Genomic DNA, 25,119 nt, shown 5'->3' with positions numbered 1-25,119 from the left:
TAATCAAGTTGGACACAGTCTATATCCCACATGGGATTCAGTCTTAATCCCCATTTTACAGATGAGGTAACTGAGGCTCAGAAAAGTTAAATGACTTGCCCAAGGTCACACAGCCAACTAGTGGCAGAGCCAGGTTTAGTACCTAGGTCTTTCTGACTCCCAGGCCTGTTCTCTATCCATAAGGCCACACTGCTTGACATATGATAAGCGCTTAACAAATACTATAGTTACTGTTACATGTAAAATTAGGTGATGAATTATAAAGAATTATGCCAAAACTGAAGTTTTCATTAACATTTGTTAAGATTGTGTGGAGGCTCTGCTGTTGTTTGTGTCCCACCTCCAAGGCAGAATGAGTTAATGAAACCCCTCATTTGTGAAATACTAAGGGAATGGCCTTGAGCAACTTCACATCCCAGCACTGAGGGATGGCTTTGAAATGTGGGACCATCCACTGCTTCAGCTCCTTTGAATTGCTTTCTCCTCTGTCCAAGTAGGGGAGATAGTTGGATCCTAGAATCAATGTCTCCTGCTCTCAGTCCTGGTAGGGGGTGTCAAGGGACATAATTATTGGACTTGCTAGCTCCACTTTCCAGCCCTCATCTGTCACTAATAAATTCAGGTTTACCACGGAACGCTGACCACTCCTGCGCTGTTTTTAATTTAAGTTCTTTCTCCATTCATTTAAACCCTTGTCCCCAACTTCCATAACTATAATAGTACTCTCCCAAGTTCTTAGTACAGTGCTTTGCACACAGTGCCCAATCATGTGTGATTAGCCATTCTGCCAGTTCTCCTTTTCTCATCTAGCCACTCCCGACAACTAGACTCTGCCCATTTTCAAAATTGTTTCCCATATTTGGAAAGTTTGTTGCATTACTTGTTTCAGAAAATAGTCTTATTAACATAGAAGCTGGCAGCATCTGGCAGAATTTAGTCAGATTTTGGCAGACCTGAGAAACCTATTAAACATTGCCCTGTCAGTACTTTTTCCAAGGGGAGAACCACCCAATAGCAAGGTCCTAGTTATTTTCCCCCTCTATACTGTAAGCTCCTTGTGGGCAGGGAACGTGTCTACCAATTCCACTGTATTGTATTTTCCCAAGAGCGGTCTGCACACACTATGTGTTCAATAAATACTATTGTTGATTTTCATACGGTGCTCTGCTATTCTGGCAAGAACAGGGCCAATTTAAGACTTCAGTGAAGCCACAGCTATCAGTTTGTAGCTAATCGTTTTAAAGTAAACAGCTGTAAATAATCTCACTTAATTATAAGGAGCAACCAACAAATGCAGATTAAGGAATGCAACAGTCATTGTAGCTGTTTTTTTCCCCAACATAAGGCTAATCTAAATGATCTCTTTTAGTAATAACAGTAATAGTTTCATTGGGAGCCTGCTGAGTGCAATTTACTGGACTAAGTATAGCAACAGCTAAAGATGTGTTTCCTACCCATATATGGATCCCTGTGAATTTTCCATGTATGTGTATCTCATCAGTGCTCAATATCTGAGAAATAGTAGCATTTATAAAGTACCCACTTGATGGAGTGCATAGTCTTGTCTTTATTATGCTGTTGAGTCATCTCCAACCCATAGCCACACCACGGACACAACTCCCCCAGAATGCCCCACCTCCTTCCGCAATCATTCTGGTAGTGTATCTACAGAGTTTACTTGGAAAAATTTGGAAGTGGTTTAAGTGGAAGTGGAAGTGGTTCCCTTCTAACGCTCTCCCATGCCACTGCTGCCCAGCACAGGTGAATTTTGAACTTGTAGCAGTTTGCCTACCACTCACTAGCCCCTGCCCAAGCTAGGAATGGAATGGATATGCCTCTGGTTGACTCTCCCTCCCATAGTCAAGACTGGTGGAGTACTGGAAAGTCTCCAAGTGCAACCCTAAGAGGGACACTGCACTTACTAGAATAGAATAATCAAGTTACACATCCCCTGCCCACAAGGACTTACAGTTTAGAGATACAGTGAGAAGGCTAGCATTAGAGGAGCGAAGTGTGGAGGCTGGGTTGTAGCAGAAGAGTAGTAAGGTGAAATAGGACGGGGCAAGGTGATTGTGTGCTTTGAAGCCAATGATGAGGAGTTTTTGTTTGTTGCAGGGCAACCACTGGAGTTTCCTGAGGAGTGGGGAAACAAAACGCTTTGGAGAGTACAGTATGACAATGAACAGCTATACATACACATACATTCCCTGCCTACAGTGAGCTGACAGTCTAGAAAGGGAGACAGACTAAAATGAATAAGCAAACCAAAGGGAGGCAAACAAAAAAGTTTATAACTATAGAATGTTCAAAATAAAATCAGCTGAATGGACATATATACAGAGTGTGAAGGAGGATGTAAGTTAGTAGGTGCTGCAGTTTCTGAAGGGAAGATATGCTTCAGGACACTGGGAAATTAATGAGGGAAGATTTGTTGGAAGAGGTGGGATTTAAGAAGGGATTTGAATGTGGGAAAGGCCGCGGTCTGCCTGATGTGGGGAGGGAGTTGGGGAACAGCTTAAGCAAGGTGAAGGAATAGGTGGGAGAGTTGAGAGTGAGGTACAACTTAGAAGCTTGGCTTGGTAGGAATGAAGACCACAAGTAATGGCATATCTGGTGAAGAGAACAAAAAGGAAAGGTGGGGACAGATGGTGGAGAGCCTTGAAGCTGATTGTGAGGAGTTTGGGTTTGAGTGAATTATTCCCAGTGTATTTACATTCCCTTTGACTTCTCTCAGACTGCACCTGCAGACAAACAGTACCTCTTTCATGGTCTCCCACATCACTCAAATCACCTCATTCATCTGGAATTATCTGATGTGTTACAATATATTTTCCCTACTCCTGCTCCTCTCATAGTGCAACAAACATATTAGAAAGAGCACACGTGTGGATAATGTGAGTAGGAAGAAGAGCAGAAGTAATGCTCATAATAGTTTGCCAATTACCAAAGCCCCCACCTTTGGCCTTGGTGTATATAATAAAGGAATAAAATGTGGCAAAATACATGTAATGACTTTATAAGCATATATCTGTTTGATTATAGGAATGATGCAATTTTTATAAGCTAAATAATAATTATAATTATAACTAAGTGTTTTATCACTGAAGGGCCAGCTGAAGGCCTTCATACAAATTAAAGTCATAAATTGTGAACTAAATATTGCAAAACAATGATCATTCAAGCATTGCATTTCAGCTATTTCTGTAGATATTGTGTAGTTTCACTACTTATCTCTGTCTCTGCCTTGTTAACCTTTTATAGCTCTTACAAAATGTATCGCAATTCTCCTTTATTCTTCTTGATCTTCCTATTCATTACCTTAATACCCAGGCCTGATGTCCAAATAATGTGATATTCCCAGTTACCTTTCAGATCTGTGCACAAATCTGTAACCATCCAGCCATCTTATTTCCTGACCCTCAATAGTAGTGAATTTGTTCCTTTGGCACAGTTTGTTTAAAGATCTTTCAGCTCTTTTAAACTTCATTAGAATAAACTTTTCTTCTTATAGGTCCTTCCTTCCCATGCCCTAAGCATCTGTCTTCTGAAATACATTTTTCTTCTTCTTTCCTGCTTTGTGTTTATGATCTGGTTTCTTGAGATTCCACCAAACTTGCTGTCCACCTTTAACCTCTCAAATCTCTATACCACTTGAAACAATTGTGTAACAATTGGTTTTTCTATTTATTTGCTGTGACCCAAGTAAGAATGAGGATTCACCCCCAATCCAGTTGGTAATAAGGAAGAGTGGGACCTCAAAAATAAGCTGAAATGTCAGATTTAAAAATCCATTCTTTTCATACTGGGAAAAGGCATGATACTCTGGGGTGATTGGGGTTTCCTTTATCATATGTCTGATTGAAATCATCTTGCTGATTCTGGACATAACTTAATTCTTTAGCCCTTCCATCATTGCATATAGTAATAGTGTAAGGAGAATAAAAACAGTTAAATATGATCTGTTCCAAGTTCCAATAGGCAGTGTGATAACTTCTATGATGTTATAACCATAGCCCCAGGCCTGAATGTTGGGTGTAAGTGAGTGATCCGTGAAGATGTGCTTTGTTCAATCTCTCTGCTCTCTAGGAACCATCAGCGCCAGAAATGTGCCTGGATAAATCTTTAGTTTAAAATCGGTCAGCTCAGTCTACTTGTGTGTATGGTCAAGTGTAAATAACACAGCTCTGTGAGTCCCGAGACCTGGGTTCGAATCCTAGCTCTGCAAGTCGGGGAATGCTTGCCGAGGCCTGGCTATCAATGAATGGTGAAGGTTTCTGACAGAATAACCACCTAGGGTGTCCCCATTCATTCATTCTTTCAATTCAATCATATTTATTGAGCACTTACTGTATGCAGAGCACTGTACTAAGCACTTGGAAAGTACAATACAGCAAATAGAGACAATCCCTGCTCACAACGAGCTCACACAATCTAAAAGGGGGAGACGGACATTAATACAATAAACAGGCATCAATATAAATAGAATTATAGATATATACATATATACATAAGTGCTGTGGGGTGGGGGGGAGCAAAAGGAGTGAGCCAGGGTGACACGGAAGCGAGTGGGAGCTGATGAAAAGTGGGGTTTATTCTGGGAAAGCCTCCTGGAGGAGTTGCACTTTCACTAGGGCTTTGAAGGGGGGGAGAATGACTTGTGGTTTTGAAGGGGGAGGGCATTCCAGGCCAGAGGAAGGATGTGGGCCAGGGGTCGCCAGTGAGACAAGTCAAATGGAGTCACAGTGAGAAGATTAGCACCAGAAGAATGGAGTGGGTGAACTGGGATGTAAAAGGAGAGAAGGGGGGTGAGGTAGAAGGGGGCAAGGTGATGGAGCGCTTTAAAGCCAGTAATGAATAGACCATTCATTCAATCATATTTATTGAGTACTTACTTTGTACAGAGCACGGTACTAAGCCCTTGGAAGAATACAGAATAACAACAAATAAACGTATCCCCTGCCTACGATAAATTTATAGTCTAGGTGGGGAGAACACAGCAGCTACTGAGCCAATGGCCAGTTCCATTTCATAGTTGGGCAACATGCTATGGTTCTGGGGCTATAAATAGCCTTGAACATAAAAACCATTTGTTTTTCTCCTCCTCCTACTTAACCCCCAACACAGCCACTTGCCTTTTGTGTGCCCTTGGGCAAGTCACTTAAATTCTCCATGCCTTAGTGTAAAATGGGGATTCAATTCCTGTTCTGTTCCCCCTCTTAGACTGTGTCCCACCTGCTTATCTAATATCACCCTTAATGCTTAGTACAGTGCTTGGCATGTAAACACTTAATAAATCCCACAATTATTATTGTTATCAATCAGTTATATTTATTGAGTGCTTACAATGTCCTAAGTGCTTGGAACAGTACAATTTGACAGAGTTCATAGACATGTTCCCTGCCCACAATGAGCTCAGAGTCTAGTCTAGCGAATGTTACTTATTTGCTTCTTGTAGTCCATGCCCCAGAGAGAATACAATTGGCAGGATGAAAGAGAGAGTTTGGTGGTGGCCTGCACAAACCACTATGACTGCAATTAATTACTTTGAACAGGTTCTCTATCCTGAGGTCAGTTCTGAAGTTTCAGGACTAGGCTCATCCATCACTTTCAATGAGAGACTCCCTTATCATTATCATCATCCTTGTCACGTTTAGATAGTTGTCCTTTGTATTCAGAGTTGATTCCATTCTCAATGAATCACCCACCATGTTTGCAACTATGGCTCAGAGATCTATGTGCAAAGATAGCCCTTTCCACACCATTTACATGTGAAGGATGAATTTATTGAATACTTCTCAGGGCACACAGCACTGAATAGGGCACCTGGGGGAGGGTGGGGAGGGAGAACATGTTTAAAGACACACCCCTATCCTAAATTCTCTTTCAAACTACTACAATAGCAGGGACAAAACAGACATCCAAGATAACAATTTCCATATAAATGTTGAGAATGAATGAATAAATAGTGCCTGGCAGGTTGGAGCCTGAGCGGGATCATTACAAAACTTCCAGGAGAGGGGTTTCCTTTCAATGATCAATGTTTACAAAATTTTCCTTCAGCCTGCTCATTTGTCCACTCTGCAAGTCTGGAAGCAGAGTCCCTTACAAAATTATTATTGCTGCAGTTCCAAACAAGGCAGTGAATTTAGATTCAGCATGTCTGGCTCAGGATACAGTGAGCTACTGAGAGAGAGTGCTTACCACGATGTACTCTGGCATCCTGAACCTTCCTTTGCAGCTGCTATTTCCCAGACAGCATTTCCCGAGAATTTAGTTGGAAAGACAGTTAGTTCTGGAACACAGGATGAGTGTGAAACTACTTCATACTGGTTATTTCACCAGCCTTGTAATATGGTTCACATGAGCAGGCATTTTAGCAAATGAACACCACCTTCCTGCTTTACCCCAGAGTCAGTTTGCGTGCACCAGTTAGGAGGTTGCAGTGTCCTTGGATTAGTCATAAGAACTTTAAATGGGGCTCGATTGTCTCATTCTGTTTCAATATTTTGTTTACCAAATAATAACACCCTACCAGTTTGTGTGGGGGCAGAAATGCCCGCTTTCTTTCTCAACCTGAAGAATCGATCTTATTACTTACAAATTACTTACTAGTATATATATATTATGCGTTTCATGATGGGCACTCCAGGCTTTTGACTATGAATAGTGCAAATCTGAGTGGAAATGTTCCAAATTGGAGAATGCTTTTAAATCACTATGATCTCTCCATCCAGAGTTCTCATCTCTGGTACATTAGAAAATTAGCGTAGCCTAGTGGAAAGAACACGAGCCTGGGAGTCAGAGGAGTTGGGTTCTAATCCTGACTCTGTCACATGCCTGCTGTGTGACCTTGGGGAAGTCAGTTAACTTCTCTGTGCCTCGGTTACCACATCTGTAAAATGGGAATCCAATCCAACTCCCTCCTACTTAGACTGTGAGCCCCATGCAGGGCAGAGACTGTGTCCAACCTTAATAACTTGAACCTACCCCAGCACTTAGAAGAGCACTTGACACATAGTAAGTGCTTAAAAAGTACCATAGTTGTTACTGTTATTATTATTTGATCAATAAGTGGATGTCTGTTTGTGCCTCAGCATTACCCAGCTGGGGAAAAGAGATTCAGCTCTGTAGGAAAATTTTCTATAACTATTGAAAGTGGGAAAGGGATGAAGAGACCCTCCCTTTTCAATTTTTCTTTTACTTTAATGATCAATTCTCTATTCAGTGTTTAAAGAATTGCTGTGAGCTTGGCCGTCTCCTGCCACCGAGGAATTGCAGAGGATTTAGGTCCCGGGATTTAGAGGAGCAGCTTAAAATCGGTAGTGTTAGTGAAAAGCTGACTAGCAGGGTTGTGGGGCTGGCATAAACCTGGCATCTGAGTCTTTAACTAATCCTGGCCAAAAGCAGAGGGTCAGAGCCCATTGCCCACCATTTCAAACAAACACGTGGATACCTTTGGCCTTTCTGATGTATAAGTGCTGAGGGCTAAGAAAACGCCTATGGATACAGAATGGGATTTTACTCTCAAGTCCCTGCTGGTATTGCAAAGAGTTAGAAGTTCAGGTTGTCAGGGCCCAATTTTGCTTGCTAATCCTAGGAGCTGATTCCTTTAAAGATTGCTTATATACTGCCTCAGAAAAGTACCTCTCCATCCATATAACCCTTATACCATATAGATGTGCGAAAAGCACTCTGTGCCTAGCACTCACGAATATGACCCAACTTTTTACTCTGTTCCCAATGCTCTGATCCCAGCCCCGCAGTGAAAGGGCTGAAGTAAACAAATCAACAATAAAGGCATTTTTTTTAACAGAATAGATCCATTATTCTGTGGGTTTGCAAGACCCAGATTTTGATTTCTGGGTTTAACACAGCTCTTTCTTTGCAAAGAAAAATAGAGAGACAGAGTAGAACAAGAAATTCTGCACACGAAAGCTAGGCCCCCTTCTTTTAAGTCAGATGGAGAGAAATGTTTGCTGGGATTTGGAAATGCTCGCTGGAATTTGGAATCTGTTGTTTCAGCAAGCAGCTCTGTAGCTCTGAGCGATCTTGGCCAACTTCTCTGGGCCTGGAATTCTTCCTGATGAAAAGAGATATGGAAAGCTGCTCAGTACACCATCAGTTCAGCCCCCGGAACCACTGTCTCCAGGGGCTTGTTCTGGTTTTGAGAGGAGGCAGTTAAAGGCACATCGACTAGTAATGCTGCTCTTCAAACCCTTCCTCTTCCCTCCCAGATGGGCAGCCCCTGACCCTTTTAGGTCCAACCTTGTCACTAGACTTATTTTGGCTTATAATGTGAATGACAGTCAAAATCATAACACATTCAAGGAAGTGGGATTTTAGATTTTGCCTATCTTATTCTTAGAGATAAATTGTGTTACAAAAAGAGTTCATGAGAGGAATTCAGCATTTATAAAAATAGCAAGAGAATTGTATTTTAGGATTCAGTGTCAATCTTTCTGAAGTTGTTACTCAACTTGTTTGGCCCAGTTGGGAATCTGATTGTTTTCATTTTTCTTGCACACTTTAATGACATTTGTCCCGAGATATGAAAAGTACATCTAGATAGAGTTTGTCTAGCTTTCATTTAATACTCAACAATCCCCTGTAAAAATCACTCAAAATAAACATAAGAAGAGAATTACACAGAAAGCATTCAAATTGTATAGGGATAGTAAAAACTCAATTCAGGGTGTTAACTTTCCACTAGGCCTAGTTGATAGAGCACAGGCTTGGAAGTCAGAAGGACCTGGTTTCTAAACGCACTTGGATTTGCACCTTTTCTTTACCCCATCATCAGCCCCACAGCATTTACGTACCTATTTGTAATTTATTTATTTTTAAGGTCCATATCTCCCTTTAGACTGTAAGCTCCTTGTGGGCAGGGGAGATGTCCATCAATTTTGTTGTGTTGCACTCTCCCAAGCTCTTAATATGGTGCTCTGCACACAGTAAGTGCTCAATAAATATGATTGATTGATTGATCAAGCAAAAATTTTTAAATTTCCATTGTCCAAGAAAGACTAGTGTCCTCAGTCCTTCATGAATAAAAGGAAAATTTCTTATAAACAATACGTTTGACAACAGGATAAACATTTAAGGAGGAGAAAAATGTAAAGTATTACTTGATGTAGGCTCTTAATAATCATAATAATTACGGTATTTGTTAAGTGCTTACTATGTGCCAAGTACTGTTCTATACACTGGGGTAGATACAAGATCATCAGGTTTTCTCATGTGGAGCTCACAGTCTTAATCCCCATTTTACAGATGAGGTAACTGAGGCACAGAGAAGTTAAGTGGCTTGCCCAAGGTCATACAGCAGACAAGTGGCAGAACTGGGATTAGAACCCACTTCCTCTGACTCCCAGGCCCGTGATCTTTCCACCAAACCACACTGCATAATATTTCTACCTTGAAAATGATCAGCTTCACCTCTTTATTATTATTTTAAATGGTATTTGCTAAGCTCTTACTATGTGCCAAGCACTGTACTAGGCACTGGGGTAGATACAAGGAAATCATGTCCCACATGGGGCTCACAGTCTTAATCCCCCTTTTATAGATAAGGCACAATGAAGTTAAGTGACTTGCCCAAGGTAGAAAAGTGGCGGAGCCGGGATTAGAAGCCAGGTCCTTCTGACTTCCAAGCCTGTGCTCTATCCACTAGGCTATGTTGCATAGTAAGTAAGAGTTAAGGGTTGATCATTAAAGAGGTTGCCAGAGTTATTGGGCTAGAATAGAGTATCCCAAATTATGAGCATCGTTGGCCAAAAATGGCACACCACTTCCTTCAGCTCAGCTCTCTTTCCTCTTATGGTAGGGCCTCTCATCTCCCATCCATTTCAGTCTGACTTTGTCTTCAGAGAACAGAGTGTGGTTCTGCAGTTCTGGGCTTTTTGGGGAGGGAAGGGAGGAGAGAGGAGACAGTGTGGGTGAAGAATGGGATGTTGTAGAAATTTGAGATTGTTCCTCAAATAGTAGGAGAGCTGTTCAGTCAAAGAGGAACCCTGTCAGCTTTTGAAAAGGGGCCCTTAGATTCCCCCAGAAAATTGTTCAGGCCAATTTCCCTAAATTCTAATCCCAGCTCTGCCACTTTTCTGCTCTGTGACATTGGGAAAGTCACTTAACTTCTTTGTGCCTCAGTATTCTTATCTAGGTACTTCCCCTACCTAGACTGTGAGTCCTATATGGGAAAGAGACTGTGCCCAACCTGATTATCTTTCATCTACCCCAGCACTGAGTACAGTGCTTAGCACATAGTGCTTAATGAACATCATAATAATCATAATCATAATGATAATAAAGGCAATTTCTTCTGTGCCTTTTGCTCCATCTGATTCTAGTTAACAGTAGAAGTGGATTGGAAGGGGATGGGTTAGAACATATTCCTTCCTCATCCCAGGAGACATGGCAACAGGAACCAAGTCAGAGATCCAGCACACCGAGATTCACTCTGGCTGGAAGAGTGGTGACGAAAGCAGCTTCTCTTCCTCCCGTAGCCACCTGGGCCTGACCACAGCTGCTCAACCACCCCCTCACACTGTGGCACCCAGAGCCCCTGGACACAACTGGGGCCGTGGCACAATGGGCTGCTCACTTGACACGAGGCAGACCCAACACTAGGTAGGATCTGGCTGCTGCAGGCATAACTGTGGCCCAGCTGCCTCTTCCCTCCCTTCCTCTGCTCTTTGCTCAAAAATGCAGCCTGGCATGGCTTACTAAACTTGGTAAGGGGTCCACTAGGCAAAATTTTCCAACCCTCAATCTAGGTGGGAGGGACTAGTGGTGGCGGTGCTTCTGTTTCCATAGCAAGAGACTGTGGCTGAAACCCCCACAGTACTCTTGGGAAGGTCACTGCAAGATCGTTGTTATAAGGTACTCTCCCAGGTGCTTTGTACAGGTCTTTGCACACAGTTAAGTGCTCAGTAAATATGATTGAATGAATGAATGAAAGCAAACTCAACTATAGGGGCCCCTACTGTGGACAGTGATTCTCGGAGATATGAAACAGGATGGAAAAGATAGGTAGGATACACCTTTCTTCTCTTAACCTTTGTAAGTTGACCAGGGCTCACTCCATGCACCACTGTATTTTCATGAATGTGCAAGGGAATCTCAGTCTGACATTCACATCCTTAGATACAATCTCACCCTTAGCAGAGTCACCAAAGGACAACTCTCTTTCATCTCCTCATGCCTTGAATTTCCCATCTGTTAAATGGGGATAATAATATCTGTCCCTCCTAACCTCTGGGGATGTGAGGTAGAAACATATGTCAAAAATATATATGAAAGATCTTTGAACCTGTCAGAAGAAAGGCACCATATAAATACAAGGTATTTTTATATGCGTATGTTTAACAATGTTTGACATGGCAATTAGAGATTTGAAAACTTTTACAAAGCTGCATTGGATCTTCTTAATTAGTTTTTTAAATTGGGTAATGAGAGGCTGCATTTATTTTTTCAATTCCCTAGAACTGTAATTAGCTGAACTATACAAATCTGAAGAGATACTTAGAGTTTAGTGAGAGAAAGACTGGCCCTTAGCCTCGATGAGGCTCGCAGGAGGAATGGTACCACAGAAAAAGAAATAAACTCTCATTTTTCATCCAATATTGCACAAGACTGAAAGGTATGAAGACTCTTTTTAAATCTTGAACCTATTGGTTATAACATTCTGCAGCAGAGTATAGATTACTGGCTATACTAGCTACCTTTTAAAATCTTGATTAAATTCAAATGGGCTTTGCGTGAGGAAATACTTTCCTTAACATCCATCCTCCTCGGTCCCTGTGTTTCAGAAGGATTTCTCTTTAGAGTTCACAGGTCAAATGAGGACAGGGTTTGCTTTTAAGCAGTGAAGCCAGAAGTTTATTTTCATCAAGTCTGGATCACTCTCTTGGGACGTAAAGTGAAAATGTTGTGACCGTTGGCCATTTGCAATCGGGAGTCTCTGCATCTACTTTATCTATAGAAGAGATGGTTGGATCACCCTGGCTAATCAACAGTTAGCCCCCAGAGAACAGAGTGAATGTGTGAGTTTTCATGGAAGGTGTAGCTCCTTACTTCACATTGGGCCTTTTTGATACAAACTATCCTATTATGAGAAGGGACAGAGTTGTAGGGCTAGGAGCCAAATGGTGCCTGAGGCTTTGAGGCTTGACAGTGCAGTAGAAATGCTATTTATTGAATACTCTCTGATTACCACACACTGTATTAAATACTTGGAAAGTACAACAGAAACACAAGACACATCCCTATCTTCAGAGGTGTGCTCTAATAAACTCTAGGGTCTTTCCCAGGTTCCAAGCCCATCAAGAGGAGGGGACCCAGTGGGCCCAAACTTGAGATTCTGGGCCTGGAGCACCTCAAGATGGGCAATACCAGTATGGCACATTGTTCTAACACCTACTCAAATTACTCTTTGCCATCATTTACTGCTTCCCAGACCTCACCTCCAACTTTACGAACAATTGCAACACCTTTCTCACTTTCCTTCTCTTTTTCCATCTCTACATGGATCCTTGGGGACTTCACTGTTTATGTGAATGTTCCCAATGACCTGCCCACTGCCTGCTTCCTCTCACTTCTCAACTCCACTGACCCCTGCCCCATCCTACCTCACCAACTTGGCCACATGCGCTATCTCATCATCTCTACTCACCCTACAATCCCTAACCTCACTAACTCTGAAATCTCACTCTCTGACCTCTTCACCTGCCTTCTCTCCCATACTATCCTTTCCCGAAAATACATCCTCTTCCCCTACCGAGACCTCCGGCCTTTTGATTTTATGAAGTCAACGTGCCCTATCTAGTCTCCATACCCAACCTATCTTTATACACAGAATTCCACTCTACCCTATCAAGTGAACTCAATTCCCTCATTCCCCTGACCCTTGGTCAATCTCATGCCACCTACTGCAGCCATGGATTACCTCTAAAATATGCTTCCTCTACTATTGTGCATGTGCTATGGGGTGCTGCTGGGAGTCCATCTTAATTTTATCCTCACCAGCTTTAATTCTGTCTTCTCGTCGGCCAGCAACAATACTATTCCAACCTTATTGACTCAGGCTCATTTATGGCAACAGTTGTTTCAGACTTTTAACTCCTTCCACAAATCCCCACAGTCCCCCAACTCCAATTCTTGCCCCTAATAGCCTGGCCACATTTATCATCAATAAATACCACTGACTGATTGTTCCTTGATGATACCCATCATCATTCATTCGTTATTCACTGTTAATAAATACTGTATTGATTGCTACTAAGTGTAGAGCACTATTCTAGGCACCTGGGGAACTTCTTTTTTCAATGATACTTGTTAAGCGCATACTATGTGCTAGGCACTGTACTAAGTGCTGGGTTAGATACAATCAGGTTGGACAGAGTCCTTATTCCAATTTTACAGATGAGATAACTGGTGGAGCCAGGATTAGAACCCAAGTTCTTTGGACTCCGAGGCCCGATCTATCCACAAGATCATGCTGCCTTCCCAGAAAGATAAGACATGATCTCTGCTCTCAAGGATTTTACAGTCTAAAGGAGTCAGTAACATAAATGGAGGTATCTTTGTGCTGAAACCCATCTGTGGCAGCAGTTGGAAACCCAAGGGAAGAACCAATCAGCAGCAATGAATGAGAGCTGCTCTTGATTATATGTGAAACTTCAGGAAAATGTATTCCGCAAATCTGACCACAATTAAGTCATGTCATTTACTAGGAGAGTTGGGCAGGGCCTAAACTGGCCTTCAAACCAGAAACCAAGGACTACAAGTAAGGTAGGATCTAGATATGAACTACAGAAGTATGTGAGGACACCACCAATCAATGGCTTAATTTGGGTTAGGTCTTTTGGTACTCAGCTGGCACCAGTGCCAAGATAACATATTTATTAAGCATTTACTATGTGTCAAGAACAATTCTAAATGGTGGAGTAGAAACCACATGATCTAGTGGAAAGAGCACAGGCCTGGGAGTCAGAGGTCCTAGGTTTGAATCCCTGCTCTGACATTTGTCTGCTGTGTGACCTTGGGCAAGTCACTTAGCTTCTCTGTGCCTCAATTACTTCATCTGTAAAATGGGGGGTAAGACTATGAACCATATATGGGACAGGGACTGTCTCCAATCTGATTATCTTGTATCTACCCCAGTGCTTAGTACAGAACCTGGCACATAATAAGCACTTAACAATACCATAAAAAACCCATTATATGTATGATAGCACAAGACTCACCTCCATGACAACTTTCTCCTGTCTGTAACCTTTACTCGATGGTCATTTCTGCCTAGTTACTAAGCCTCCTGGATGGAAAGTCAGTTTTTAGTCCTGTTTTCATCCTGTACCTACAGTGAAGTGGAATGCCTTCCGTCATGAAAGCATGGTGAGCATAGGATGAAATTAGCTTAACTCCAACAGAATCACTTCAAGCTGTTGATGGCACCACCATCCTTCCTGTCTCACAAGCCCTTAACCCTGACATTATCCTTGAATTCTCTCATTCAACCCACATATTCAAGCCATCACTAAATCCTATCACTTCTATCTTCACAACATTGACCAAATCTTCCCCTTTCTCTCCATTCCAACTGCTGCCACATTAATGCAACCACTTATCCTATTCCACCTTGATTATTATATCAGCCTCCTTGTGGACCTTCCTGCATCCTGTCTCTCCCCACTCCAGTCCCTATTCCATCCTACTGCCCAGATGATTTGCCTTCCAAATCATTCAAACTATGTTTCCCCACTCCTCAAGAAACTCCAGTGGTTTCCCATCCACCTCCTCATCATACAAAATCTCCCCACTGTTGGCTTTAAAGCACTGAATCGCCTTGCCCCCTCCTACCTCACCTCGCTACTCTTCCATTACAACCTAGCCTGCACATTTCATTCCTCTAATGCTAACTTCACTATGTCTATATCTCATCTATCTCGCCGCAGACATCTCGCTCACATACTACCTCCAGCCTGGAATGCCCTCCCTCTTCATATCAGACAGATAATTGCTCTCCCCCACTTCAGAGCCTTATTGAAGGCACAGCTCCTCCAAGATGCCTTCCCTATGCCCTCTTCTCCTCTTTTCCCACTGCCTTTTCCATCATCCTGACTTGCACCCTTCATTCATCCTCCTTCCCATCCCCACAGCACATATGTATATCTCTGTATATAGCTGTAATGTATTTATTTATATTAATGTCTGTCTCCCCCTCTACACTGTTAACTCGATGTGAGTAGGGAATGTGTCTGTTGTTATATTGTACTCTCCCAAGACAACTAAATATTGTTTGTGAACCTTGAAGACGTACTGGTGGTTGCAGAGAGATTAGTGGGTTGATGGAATATCCTTAGTGAGAGAGGAAGTAAGTAAAGCAGGTTTTTGAACCCTTACCCAGGAACTCTTTTCAAGTTAAAAGGGCACCAGAAACATTTTGGTGCTTGGGGAATTGCTTGGTCCCCAAGTGCCAAATGAGGAACCATCAAGTTATAAAACAAAATGTGGAAGAAAGAATAAGGGAATTACATTTTTGTATAGTGATTACAACATCATGATCCCTTGGGGTTGAGTAGCTACTTTTCATAATTTTGCCAAGACCTTAGGATGGTAAGACTTCTCTCTGAACTCTTCGAGGCCAATGCCTACCTGTTAGTTGTGATATCTGTTAAAGTGCTAATTTTTATAAGCCAAGAACTGTACTAAACGCTGGGGTAAATACAAGAAAATCAGATGAGACATGGTCCTTATCTTACATGGGGCTCACAGTCTAAGTAAGAGGGAGAACAGATATTTAATTCCCATTTTACAGATGAAGAAGTCTAGGCACAGAAGTTAAGTGTCTTGCCTCAGGTCACTTAGCAGGCAAGTGGTGGAACTGGTCTTAGAACACCAGTCCTTTTTCCAGTAGGTCATGCACTGTAAATAGCAGAACAAAATGACCATACAGTGCTTCAAAATACCTTTCAATTTGCATCATCTCTGAAAACTTTAGAAGAGTCAGGCATTGCCTTTGAACTACAAAGGGAGAAAATGACCTCTCTCGGCAGGGGATTAATGATGCAATTTGGCATTCAGTGGGCCTGCACACATACATACACACACACACACACACACACAGGAAGAATGCAAATAAACACTCTACCAAGAGGTGATGCTGGCTGACTGAATGATGTTGGCTAATCAGCATGTTGGGTTGGGTGGCAGCAGTAGCAAGAGTTGGTGTTTGAAGTTCCCATACATACCTTCCTCTTTGTCGGCGGATGGTGGAAGGGAAAACACTTTCCCACTCACATTGTTTTCCTTTGGGCTTCTCAAAGCACAAGGTTCCCATTTTTGTGACCTTTCCCCTCTCGAGTTCAATTTTGAGAAACCACTGGGATGCTGCCAAGCTCAGCTGCAGGCAGAAGTCAAGGATAATGGCTACAAACAGGTCCTTCTGGTGATTTTGGCAGGATTGTGGGAATAGATTTTTCACAAGGTGAAAATCACAGCTCCACCTTAGCCCCAGCCCACAGAAAAATACTTTTTAATTTTTTTTTTGATATTTGCTAAGCGCTTACTAGGTGTCAGTGACTTGTCTAAGTGTTGGAGATCGTTACAAGTTAATCAGATTGGATATAGTCCCTGTCCTACATGGGGCTAACAGTTTAGGGCTAGGAAGGAGGATATTTGAGTCCACATTTGGTAACTGAGGAAACCGAGCACAGAATATTTACGTGATTTGCCCAAGGTCACAGGGCAGAGAAGTTGAGAAACTGGGATTAGAATCCAGATCCTCTGGCTCCCAGGTGTGCTTTCCCCCTCTAGACTGTTAACTCACTGTGGGCAGGGCATGTGTCTGTTATATCGTATTCTCCCAAGCACTTAGTGCAGTGATCTGCTCAACAAATATGATTGACTGACTGATTTATCCTCTACCTTATGCTGCTTCCCAATACTTCTTACTCCCTGTATTTAAAATAAAAAATTGCTGCTTGGCATTTTGGCCTCTACATTCAAATCTATTCGTATGGTACATTTGCTGTCCTAACTCATGAGGAAAATCTACTGGTGCTAATTAAATCTAGCCAAAACTAAGCTGAGGCAGATTCATTCAATCATATTTATTGAGTGCTTACTGTGTGCAGAGCACTGTAATAAGCACTTGGGAAGGTACAATTTGGCAACAGATAGAGACAATCTGTACTCAACAATGGGCTCACAGTCTAGAAGTGAGAGAGACAGACAACAAAACAAAACAATTAGACAGGCTTCAATAGCATCAAAATAAATAAATAGAATTATAGATATACTCACATCATTAATAAAATAGAATAATGAATATGTACATATATATACAAGTGATGTGGGGTGGGGAGGGGGGAGAGCAAAGGGAGGGAATAGGGGCTATGGAGAAGGGAGGAGGAGCAGAGGAAAAGGTTGGCTTAGGCTGGGAAGGCCTCCTGGAGGAGGTGAGCTTTCAGTAGGGCTTTGAAGGAGAGAAGTGAGCTAGTTTGGCGGGTCTGAGGAGAAAGGGCATTCCAGACCAGAGGTAGGAGGTGGGCCAGGGGTCAATAGCGCGACAGGTGAGAAAATGGCACAGTGAGGTGGTTAGAGGCAGAGGAGTGGAGTGTGCAGGCTGGGCTATAGAAGATGAGAAGGGAGGTGATGCGGGAGGGAGCAAGGTGATGGAGAGCTTTGAAGCCAATAGTGAGGAGTTTTTGCTTCATAGTAAATGCAGACATTCTGAGAAGCAGTGTGGTCTATGAGAAAGAGTTTAGGTCTGAGAGACAGAGGACATGGGTTCTTATCCCAATTTTGCCACTTGTTTGCTGTGCAACTAACCTTGGGCAAGTCACTTAACTTCTCTGTGCCTCAGTTACTTCATTTATAAAATGGTGATTAAGACTGTGAGTCTTATTTGGGACAAGGACTGTGTCAAACCCAATTATCTTGTATATAAACCTAGTGCTTAGTCGGTGCCTGGCACATAGTAAGTGCTTAACCGATACCTTAAAAAAAAAACCCTAAACACTTTGTACCTGTCCCTAATCTGGGAGAGGTCCAGGAAGATTTCTTCCACATAAAACATTTTCCTACCTATGGTACAAACTGAGTCTTTGGGCCACTTCTGAGGCCTCCCTGCAGGACGCGGAGGAAAGAAGGGAACTGCTTTCTTTGGTGATTTTTTAAAAAATAATGTTAATTCTGCCGCATCCAAGAGTTCAGGAATCTGGAGGCCCGCACGTAACCAGGCTTCAAAGGAAAACCATTAGGAGTGCTGAGAAATTTTAGTTGGAGCACCTTTGAAAGCAAAACAATAAAGAACTTGTCTGTGCTCTAACTTCTGGCACTCAGCGAGCGTTAAAATTTTCATTAATATTATTATTACTATGGTTATCATACCTGACTTTCTGGTTCTGGGTTACCACCAATGAAAAAGGCCAGGCATGAGTGAGGTGTTCCATAGCAGAGCAATTTAACTGATTGTGAATTAGTGACATGTGTGAAGGACCAAACTTAGAAAAGAGGGTTTGATCACCCTGCCTGTGACTTTATTAAGCTCCTTCTGTGTTCTGAGCATTGTACAAAGTGCTGAGAAGATTTACAAAGGGGAGCGAGGGCCGATCCTTGCCCTCAAGTAGCTTACAATGTTGCACAATGATGACCTGCTGAAGTCTCTTCCTGTTGATGTGATTTGTACTCACCCGTTAAATCCACAAATCTGGCAAGATGAGTAAGTCTCTTGTCCCCTCCCCACATCCTCTGGTTCCTGACGTGGGTTTCCTTCCCATCTCTGCACTCCAAATGGGCTCCCCCGCACACCCTGTCTCCCTGATCCCTCCCTGGAGCCTTCCTTTCTGTATTACTCAAACAAAAAGTTTAAATTGGCATGGCCACCAGCCTCCCACACTCCATTTCCTCCCTGGCAGAAGAGGACTGAGAGAGAACCAGTACTGATCACCACCCCCACCTGGCCCTCCTCTCCTGGCTTTGGGTAGGGCTGACTGGGGCCTACAAGCTAGTGAAGAAGGTGGTACCACACCAGTTTATATTTTTTTTTATTTAAAAGCTGAGTCAATTAGTTGGGCTAAGCCGGCTAAGGGGATAGGAGAGGAGAGTAAAGGGCTGGGGTTGTGATGGCTGCACTAACTTTGAACTAAAATAAAATCAAAGCAGGAAAATTGAAAACCACAGGGGAGGAAGTAGAGGGGAAACAGGAAAAGGTTGACAAGTTTCCTTATCTTCCCTCCCAAACCCCCCGCTCCTTGACTTTCCTGTCACTGTGGACGCCACGACCATCCTTTCCATCTCACAGGCCCGCAACCTTGGTGTCATCCTTGACTCAGCTCTCTCATTCACCCCACACATCCAATCCGTCACCAACACCTGCCGGTCTCACCTTGACAGTATCGCCAAGATCCACCTTTCCTCTCCATCCAAATGGCTATCGTGCTGGTACAAGCTCTCATAATATCATGACTGGATTATTGTGTCAGCCTTCTCTCTGATCTCCCTTCCTCCTGTCTCTCCCCACTCCAGTCTATTCTTCATTCTGCTGCCCGAATCCTCTTCCTACAGAAACGCTCTGGGCATGTCACTCCCTTCCTCAAAAACCTCCAGTGGTTGCCTATCAACCTTCACACGAAACAAAGATTCCTCACTCTTGGCTTCAAAGCTCTCCATCACCTTGCCCCCTCCTATCTCACCTCCCTTCCCTCTTTCTACTGCCCACCCTGCACATTCCGCTCTTCTGCTGCTCACCTCCTCGCTGTTCCCCTTTCGCCCCTATCCCGCCGTCGACCTCTGGCCCATATCCTTTCACTGTCCTGGAATGCCCTCCCTCCTCACATCCAGCAAACTAACTCTCTTCCCCTCTTCAGAGCCCTACTGAGAGCTCACCTCCTCCAAGAGGCCTTCCCAGACTGAGACCACACTTTCCCTCTGCTCCCCCTCCCCTTCCCCCCACCTTCTGCTTCTCCCCCTTCCTCCTTCCCCTCCCCTCAGCAGTGTGCTCATTTGTATATATTTATTACCCTATTTATTTTGTTAATGAGGTGTATATCCCCTAGATTCTGTTTATCTTGATAATGTCTTGTTTTTGTTTTGTTCTGTTTTGCTTTGCTTGTCGGTCTCTCTGGTTTAGACTGTGAGCCCGTCATTGGGCAGGGATTGTCTCTATCTGTTGCCGAATTGTACATTCCAAGCGCTTAGTAGAGTGCTCTGCACATAGTAAGCGCTCCATAAATACTATTGAATGAATAAATGAAGTTTAGGGTGCAGAAAGAGGAGAGAGGAAAGCTGTGCCAGTAACCTTGAACTGGGGAGAAGCAGGGAAGAGCGGGAATCAGTACTTCAACAGGAAGAATGCTCATCAAATCATCCTCACCTTATTCCCTGATTGGTCTGAGACTTAATAATTGTCATCTCCTTCTTATTCTTTAGAGTGGGTGCAGGTGAATTTCTACCTGCTTGTTGCTAGGGTTATTACAACAATATTTTAATATGCATATTTTTAAATCCACTTAGGAAGAATTCTGGTTGTATACTGACTACTCAGTCCTTACCTTTGTATATAAAAGTATGCTTGAATACACAATTCATTCTGAATACCCCACTGGTAAATAATTTTTTCCCTCCCCATTAGAATTGTTCCTTGTGGGGCTGGAACTGTCTCTCATGGTGTCTGTTTTTCTTTACCGAGTGCTTAGTGTACCGTACCTAGTTGGCAGTAAGTCATTAAATACATTTATTACTCCTACCAAAATGTTGTCTAGCCTTTCATTTAGTCCTTGCAAAAATTTGTTCAGTTAATATCTACTGAGTACTAGGAAGTGCCCTAGCATCATTATTGGGTGGATTTTCACAGTTTAGAGGAGGTACAATCCCTACCTTCGGGAGGGAAGACAAGCAAATATGCCCCATATGGACAGCAATTAAAATAATTATATTACTTGTTAAGCACTTATTATGTACCAAACACTGTACTAAACACTGGGGTATAGATAAGATAATCAGGCTGGACACCATCCCTCTCCCTCTTCGGGCTCACGATCTAAGTGGGAAAGAGACCAGATATTGAATATCCATTCTATGGATAAATAAACTGAGGCACAAACAAGTTAATGGATTCCCAAGGTCACACACCAGGCAAGTGACAGAGCTGGAATTAGAACCCAGGTCCTCTGACTCCCATGTTCGAGGCCATTCTGCTTCTATAAGAGAGCATTCTGGAAAATACATAAGCGGTTGAAAACAGGAAAGAGGAAAAGGTAGAATGTAACATGTTTTGCACTTCTACTGTACTTTCCAAGCATTTGAGTAAAATTCACTTTTCATCTATAAAATGGGGATTAAGAATGTGAGCTCCATGTGGGATAACCTAATTAATAACCTTGTATCTACCCCAGTGCTTAGAACAGTGTTTGGCACATAGTAAGCACTTAACAAGTACCATCATCATCATCATCACCAGTGGGCATTCAGTGAATACCTATGCTATTAATAATAATAACAATAATAATAATGGTATTTGTTAGACACTATGTGTCAAAATCTGCATTAAGCATTGGGGTAGATACTATTCCTACAGTGAAAAGAGAAACAAGTGTGGCCACAGGAACTCCTGTCATGTATGGCAAAATATTAATACCCCCACCATATCCCACCAGCTTTCCTAAAGGTGTATTTTCTTTCTTGTTGTCCACAGTTTATTTAATAGCAATCTCTCCTGCTTCTTCTTTGTGTTTTGCTTTTCCCAAACAGACCAGCCAGTTAGAATGCTTTAGCCCAAACTTGGTAAAAGAAAGAAGTTATGATGTCAAGGATGCTAAATGGTGGCACCATCAAATGAACCAGGATTGGTATCCTATTTGGCCCTTTAAGGTGTAAATCAAAAATCAAGTCAAGTTGTCAAGGTGGCTTTGGCTGCTCTTAAATTGGTTCCTGCCTAGCTCCCATGGGAAAGACTAAGAGCCCCATAAAGTCATGGAGTTCAGAGTCATACAGAACTCTTGCCTCTTTTCCCTGTGTAAATAAGAAACAGTTCCAGATTAAATTCAGTCATGTTATCTGTCATATTTCCCTGACCTACCCCCACATGCTTACCTTCCCCCAAGTGCCCCTGACCTGACCTCTGACAAATAGCAAGGTCAGAGTCTGTGCTAAGTAATCGTGCCCAGGGTTGGCAGGACTTGGACATTACTGTGGAATTTTGTAGATAGAAATGTGGTAATCATTCCATTGGTAAGCAGTTACTTTGTAGTGGTATCTAGCAGATTGTTGCAGGAAAGATGCCAGCCTCCTTTATCTTGACATCAAAATGCCTAGGGCAAGGAAGCCTCCCTAGCAATTTGTCCAGGTATAAAAGTTTCAAGAGTACCCTGCCAAGCCAGCTCAAGGACTATGATGGAAGTGGAAGCCAATATGCCATCGTAGCAGGCAATCAGGACAGATGATTGTTCAAATCCTAAGAGAAAGCTCTTCCAACATGGAGCAAACCCTTTTTTGACCCGTGGTGTCCCTCAGAGCCATCCAAGGTAGTTCTGAGATACTTGGAAGTCAGGGAAGCAGTCTGGCCTAGTAGAAAGAGCACAAGTCTGGGAGTCAGAGAACCTGGGTTCTAATCCCAGCTTTGCCACTTGTGTGCTGTGTAATTTTGGGCAAGTAACTTCTCTGTGCCTCAGTTTCCTCATCTGTAAAATGGGAATTAAATCCTACTCCCTCCTACTTAGACTGCAAGTCCCATAGGAGACAGGGATTGTTTCCAACCTGAATATATTATATCTACCCCAGTGCTTAATATAGTGTTTGGCACATAGTAAGCACTTAACAAATGCCTTTATCATTATTATTATCATTATCATTATTATTATTATCAATCTCTCACTCTGAATAAGAGAAGCAGTGTGGCTCAGTGGAAAGAGCACGGGCTTTGGAGTCAGAGGTCATGGGTTCGAATCCCAGCTTGGCCACTTGTCAGCTGTGTGACTTTGGGCAAGTCACTTAACTTCTCGGTGCCTCAGTTACCTCATCTGTAAAATGGGGATTAAAACTGTGAGCCCCACGTGGGACAACCTGATTCCCCTGTGTCTACCCCAGCGCTTAGAACAGTGCTCGGCACATAGTAAGCGCTTAACAAATACCAACATTATTATTATTATTAATAACAATTGATAAGTTCCTCAGTGACTTCAGGCCATTGGATTGTAAACTTTTCAAGGGCAGGATCCTTACCCTCCACTTTTATTTTACTCTTCCAAGTGCTAAGAGCAATATTTTGCCCACAAGGAGCAATTACTAAATACTAATGATTAATTTCAAAATAATCCCAAATCACTTTAGGATAACTCTGTGGGAACCCAGCTCCCTAAGCTGCTGTTTACTCCAGTTTGGAAGGGGTGCTGAGCTTTCAGATAATAGCAGAGTATTTATTAAGGGCCTACTAGGTACAGAGCACTGGGAAAGACTACTTGGATGAGAATTTGACACTGTCCCTGGCTTCTAGGGACTCACAACCAAAGAATAAGGGGAGAAGGGAGATTGGAAGCAGATGTATGTGGAAAAAACACACATTAAAAATTGAGGCAGGACACTGATAATTACCAAAGCAGTAGGGCATTGTGGCTAGAGGAGCAGAGTTTAATTCTCCTGTGAGACTCAGTCCAAAAATTCCACTAGTCACAGTCTCAGCCTTTGCAACGCTCTAAAAACTGGAGAAGACCTCCTTCCCACTGGATGTTCCTTCTGCTTTCCAGACATGGGGAGCAGCTGCCCTCTGGCTCTTATTACTGAGCACTTACTGTGCACAAAGCACTGTACTAAGCACTTAGGGGAGTACAATATAACAATAAATAGACACATTCCCTGCCCACAATGAGCTTACAGTCCTCAAACCATTTGGGAACCTTGGGGTATTATATGGCCTTCTGGTCTGAAGATATGTGTGCCTTAACTTCTCTGTGCCTCACTTCCCTCATCTGGAAAATGGGGATTAAGATTGTGAGCCTCACGTGGGACAACCTGATAGCCCTGTATCTACCCCAGCGCTTAGAACAGTGCTCTGCACATAGTAATTGCTTAACAAATACCAACATTATTATTAGTCCAGTGACTGAATATTTACCCTCAGGGCAACAATTTCCAGTGACACAGTCCTCGTATAATGAATGTCACCAGTAGTCTGAGCAATGAGCCCAAAATAGTTCATTGCAAGACCTCCATTGTTGAGTGTGCAGAGAGTAACCCCTCATTAGCATCTTAGGTACAAGAATGATACCTCATGGGGCAGGTTGGAGACAAAAGTTTGGTTGCTTGAGTTAACTGGTTTAGTATATAAGAACTTAAAAAAGTGGTGTTACTGGATCAAACAAGTGGATTGTTGACATGGTATTCTGCCTCCAAAAATGGCATCAAAGAGTAATTGAAGAACAAAGTGAGATCACTCTCCTTGTCATCTATCCTTGTGACAATGGACGTATGATCTAACATCCTTAACTTTTCCATTAATAATCTGTTGTGGACCTTTTTATATTAATTTATCCAATCCTCTCTTAAATGTATTGAATGCCTGCACTTTTTCCAGAGGTAAGGAATTCCACATTCTTATTTCTCACTGTGTAACTGTTTCTTCCTTTTTTTTTGGTTTTTAACTACCAATTTCAAGCTTGAGGCAATCAGTGGTATTTAATGAGCACCTAATAAGTATGAAGAAGCTCTCTAGACTGTAAACTGGTTGTGGACAGGTAATGTGTCTGTTGTTGTATTCTCCTAATCGCTTAGTGTAGTGTTTTGCACACAGTAAACACTCAATAAATATGAATGAATGACAAAGCACTGTATAAGTGCTTGGGGGAGTTCAACAGTTGCTAGATACATTTTTTTTTAAATGGTATTTTTTAAGTGCTTACTATGTGCCAGGCCCCCTCTCAGGGTCGCACCTGGAGAGTTTCCAGTATTCTACCAGTCCCAACTACGGGAGGGAGAGTCAAGCAGAGGCATATCCATTCCATTCCTAGCTTGGGCAGTGGCTAACCAGTGGAAGGCAATCTGCTATAAATCAAAACTCACCTGTGCTGGGTAGCAGCAGCATGGGAGAGAGTCGAGTGGAAACTCAAGTTTACTGCATGGAAGGAG

General features: G+C 42.6%; 1 protein-coding gene and 1 non-coding gene across 4 annotated transcripts in view; both read left to right on the top strand.

The window, feature by feature from the left end:
* Window positions 1–25,119, top strand: part of SASH1 (SAM and SH3 domain containing 1) — a 913,623-nt gene that overhangs the window by 672,157 nt on the left and 216,347 nt on the right. The window lies entirely within an intron of this gene.
* On the top strand, window positions 24,906–25,043 carry LOC114809813. Its single transcript, XR_003757589.1, has one exon. It is a non-coding gene; the product is annotated as a small nucleolar RNA SNORA7 (small nucleolar RNA).

The sequence above is a fragment of the Ornithorhynchus anatinus genome, chromosome 2, assembly GCF_004115215.2.
Source record: "Ornithorhynchus anatinus isolate Pmale09 chromosome 2, mOrnAna1.pri.v4, whole genome shotgun sequence".
Taxonomy (NCBI): domain Eukaryota; kingdom Metazoa; phylum Chordata; class Mammalia; order Monotremata; family Ornithorhynchidae; genus Ornithorhynchus; species Ornithorhynchus anatinus.
Note: the sequence above shows the minus strand (reverse complement) of the source record. Positions and strands in the feature narration are given on the sequence as shown.